Here is a 5,215-nt window from a genome sequence, read left to right as displayed (position 1 = left end):
TTCCCCAAGAGAAACAAAATCTTATGCTGAATTAAAACAGATTTCCTGAAATCATATTTTAATAAACAATTTTCTTTTAAAACCACAACTAGGTCCTGAGAGGAAAATGGAACACTATAAAAGAAGCAACAAATTAGCATTTATAGGATTTGGGGCCTACTAGAATTGAATACAGGTTTTTCAAGCAGCTGAGTTCTAATAGTTCACAGACATTCTGGTGTGATCTCTCCATTATTGTTTTTTGTTTGTTTGTTTGTTTTGTTTTTGTTTTTTTAGTGATGGGGATAAAACCCAGGGTCTCACACATGCTAGGTAAGCCCTCTACCGCTGGGCTACACCCCCAACTCTTCCAAAATTTTTTTAAAAATCTGAGTATGGTCTTTGGTTCTCATTCTTACCTTTTGGTGTCCCCACATTCCTACCCAATTCATTATTTCAGAAGCACTGGAAGTTTCTTGATGTCCAAATTGTGTTGTGCTAAGTGGTAAGGCTGATGAGGGGTATTATGGGTTGAATTGTGTTCCCCCCAAAGATGTGGAAGTTCTGGCCAACTCAGAACAACTCAGATGTTGTGATTTGGCAAAAGGTCACCTAATTTTGAAATAAGGTCTTTGTGGATAAGTTAAGTAAGATGAGGACATCAGGATGGGCCTTAATACAATAGCATAGGGTCCTTATAAAAGTGAAATTTGTGAAGAGACAGAAGATAATATGAAGACACAGGGAAAGTGCTCCCTACAAGCCAGGGAATGTCAGAGACTGCTGAAGGCTAAGAAAGGGTCACAGAACAGACTCCCACTCACCATTCTAAGAGAATCAACATTTCTGGTACTTTCAGTTTGGACATCAAGCCTTCAGAACTATGAGAAAATAATTCCTGTTGTGTAAACCTCTCATTTTGTGATTCTTTCTCATTGTGCCCCTTGGGCACTAACACAGAGGGAAGATCTTCACGGTTACATTCTTTTGGAGAAGCTTCAAAGCATTGCAGCATGGAAAACAGTATTTAAAATTTTAAGTAGTATCTTTTAAAAATAGTATTTTTAAAAAATGTATTCAGTAGAACTTAAGCAATGAGACAAATCTGATTGAAAGAATATATCTGATACTCAAAATTTCAAAATTGTGTTTTCTCCTTATTGTGGGTTTTGAGTACTGAACTAAAATCATTACACCTGAATGAATGCTACAGAATGCATTTTTCTGATTTTTGCTTCATCAGATTTTCAGTCATGCCCTGGTAAATTTGAGTGTTTCTTAAGTGTAAAAGTAGGAAGGAATACTGTAAAAATGAAGCAATCTACAGATTCAAATTATACCCTATCAGTGACATGTTCACAGAAATAGAAAAAGCAAAACTAAAATTGGTATGGAACCACAGAAAATCTTCAAATAGCAGAAGCAATCTTGAGCAAAATCAAAAATGTTAGAGGTATCACACTCTGTGATTTCAAAATATACTACAAAGCTATAGTTATCAAAACATGTTGATCCAACAGACAAATGGACCAATGGAACAGAATAGAAATCCCAGAAATAAATTCACCAGTTCTGGTCAATTGATCTTCAACAAAGGTGCCAAGGTAACACAATAGGGAAGAACAGTCTTTGTCAATAATTGATGCTGGGAAAACTATTTATCCATTGGCAAAAGAATTAAATGAGACCCTTATCTCACCCAATATGCAAAAATAAAACTCAACGTGGATTAAAAACATAAATGTAAAACCTGAAACTATAAAACTACTAGAAGAAATTACAGAAATAAAATGCTCTTGATATTCTTCCTGGCAAACATTCTTTGTATGTGACAAAACAGCATGGGTTTAAAAAATAAAAGCAAAAAATAGGCACTGGGATTACAGCAAACTGAAAAGCTTCTACCCAGCAAAATAAATCATCAACAGAGTGAAGACACTAGCTACAGAATTAAAGAAAAAATTTCTAAACCATACATCAGATAAGGGATTAATATTTAAAATTATAAGAAACTCAAATAACTTAAAAGTAAGAAAACAAATAACCTAATTTAAAAAATGGGCAAAAACCCTGGGTAGACATTTTTTTAAAACATGACATATGAAAAGCCAATAGGTATATAAAAAAGAGACTCAATATCACTGATCATCATTAAAAGTCAAATTCAAATAACAATAAGATATTAACACACATCTCTAAGAATGGCTTTTATCAAAAAGATAACAAATGCTAGCAAAGCTGTGGAGAAAAGGGGCTGTCAGTACACTGTCAGTGAAAATGTAAATTAGTATAGCTGTTATGGTAAACAGTTTGGAATTTCCTGAAAATTTTAAAAATAGAATTACCACATAATCTCACCATCTCACTTTGGATATTTATCCAAAGGAAATGAATTAGTATGCAAAGAGATATCTACATTCTTACGTTTACTGTAACATTATTCACAAGAACTAACATGAAATCAATCTAAGAGTCTACCAGCAGATAAATGGAGAAAAATGTGGTATGTGTATATGTGTGTGTGTGTGTATATACACACACACAATGAAATACTGTTCAGCCTTAAAAAGAAGGAAATCCTGTAATTTACAAAAATATGGATAAACTGGAGAATTTCATGCAAGTTGAAAAAAGCCAAGCATAGAAAGAAAAATTCTGTGATCTCATATGTGGAATCTAAAAAAGGTGGACTCATGAAAACAGAGAGTAGACAAGTGTCCAAGAGAGGGCAGGGAATGGGGAGACATGGATCTAACAATATAAAGTTTCATTTAGACAGGAGAGTAAATTCTAGAGACCCGAGGCAAGTATATCCAATAATATTGTATTGTATATTTACACATTGCAAAGAGAATAGATTTTAAATGTTCTCATCACCAAAAATGATGTATATGCGAAATGACAGATTAATTTTTTTGATTTAACATTCCATAGTGCATACCATCTTTCAAAATACCATGTCATATACCATGCATAGAAGCAATTTTTCTTTTGTCAGTTAATAAAATAAAAAATAGTAAAACCACAAATTATAACCTGAATTGCCTTAGACCTCTGCCTCCTCTGCATATTACATGTTTGAGTCTCATCTAAACTCAAATTGGACCTCCATAGCCTTAGCAAAATCCTTCTAGAAAGGGCAAAAAGATTTCTTATTAATCTGTCCCAAGGTATCACTTACTTATGAGAAAATTCTTTTTTTTTTTTTTTTTTTTTTTACTTCACTTTGAAGCAATGATCCAAAACAAATGTGTTTAGTGCAGGGGAATAACTTAGGGATAGGGCATTCAACTGCAGTACAAATGTGTTCAATTTTGTTTTATCTTTGGTAAGCAGAAAAACTGTGATAAGATGATTCTTAAGACAAATTTATGTCCATTGGTAGGGGTGGTGCAAGTTTTAAGATATTTCACTGTCTTCACTAAATAATCCTAGTACCTCTAATCTCAAAGCTTTTAACTTCCAACTTTTAGTCATTTGAATTCTTGGGTAAGGATCCCTCATCAATATCTTCATGTTAAAATTTAAGTCACCCAACTGGCAATGAATTTTTCAGACATGAAGTAAAAATAATTGGTGTGCATATTCAGAGGAAAACGTCCTACTCTACAATTCAATTTCTAATAGAAATTAAAGTCCTTACACACCGAGCTTCTCAGATTAAAGCATGGCAGTTCTTTCACACTCCTTTGAAGAAAAAATTTGAAGTTGTGGTGAAATTATGTTGCTTATCACATTAATATTCTTTTGAGAGGACAGAAAGTAAATGACATGTTGTTGGAAATTCTTCCATCTAACTTTACTAAGATTTAAAAAAATGTCTTCACTTTCAAAGACACATATACAGAGCTGTAAAACTCTTTCTCCTCTCTAGGGTATCTTGTACACAAATGCATTTCTAACTTATATAAAATACTCCTTTGTTCAAGTAGCTCCTTGGTCAAAATCAATAATGTCTTCTTACTATGTATCAGATCATGTCTACACTTTTCAGGACCCTTGATAATCTGCACCCATCCTGCGTATCATAAATTTTATTTCCTAGGAACCATGCTGTTGCCTTACATCCTTTCTCTCCCTGTCAACTCCAGCACATGTGGACTTACATACAAACACACACATGGGTGCACACATGTGACACATACATATTGTGACCTGGAACCTGACACATTTACTCTTTTCTTCTGTCTGCTTGTATCTTTTCCTCTTAGAATCCAAATCCCCAAAGCTGCCACAAGTCTGTTTTCTTCTAAGAAGTCCCCATGATGGCATTTATCTTTGTTGTTCCTCTGCTTTCTTGTTCTGATCACTCACGGAGGATGATATTATCCAGCACTTGGCTAAATCCCATTTTATAGTGCTTTCTAATTTTTCACCTTCTTTTGCATCTCTCAAGTTCTTCCTGGCACCTGATGAGGCATAATAAACATTCAACTTCAACAGCCCCCTTTCCACCTCTGTGTAGTGACCTGTAGCCATAGCTCAGTGCAAAGCACTTATGTGAGGAAGCTCACTGCCAGAATGCCCACCAGCCACCTCCTCCTGGGGAGACTAAGGTCGTGGGGCTTCCTGGCAGCCACACAGCCATTGCTGTACTGTGACTCAAGAAAAGAAGAAATAGTCCTCCTCATCTTTGTGTCCACTCACGCCTCTCAAGATTGTGTGAGGTGCATGCCCAGGCAGTGATCAAGACCGAAGTAACAATTCTTCATATCCATTCTTTCTTTGGTCACCTTTCATGCAAGACATTCTATTTATTATCTCATGTATTCCCATCTTCTTAATACTCATCTCCTCTGATGATGCTATCACCCCTGTCCTTCTTTTTCAAAATCTTTCATGTGTCCTTTGAAACTCAGCTGGTCAACTGAACATCTCTTCACTTCATCAGGTCCATGTAAACTTGGCTACCTCCAAATCACTTTTGAATGTCTCACAACGTGGATATCTCATGGTGAGGGGTCTATGTTCTAAGGGTTCATGTTTTCTTGTTTCCTCATTCCATGATTCCTTCACCCATTCTTGAAAAGAAACCCTACGACTTTGCAGCTCATGTGCTAAGCTTCCCCTTTTTGTCCTCATCTCTCAATCTCTTAGAAATTCTACTTTGGTCACTATTATTCTAGAGCATGCCCATTGCATTCCTCTGCACCATAAATCTTGCTATCATGCTAAGTGAAGTCAAACTCTTAATCTTTATTCTCATTCCCAAATGTTCCAAATGTTCTATCCTATT

This window comes from Ictidomys tridecemlineatus, chromosome 2, assembly GCF_052094955.1.
Source record: "Ictidomys tridecemlineatus isolate mIctTri1 chromosome 2, mIctTri1.hap1, whole genome shotgun sequence".
Taxonomy (NCBI): Eukaryota; Metazoa; Chordata; class Mammalia; order Rodentia; family Sciuridae; genus Ictidomys; species Ictidomys tridecemlineatus.
This window is presented reverse-complemented; position numbering follows the sequence as displayed.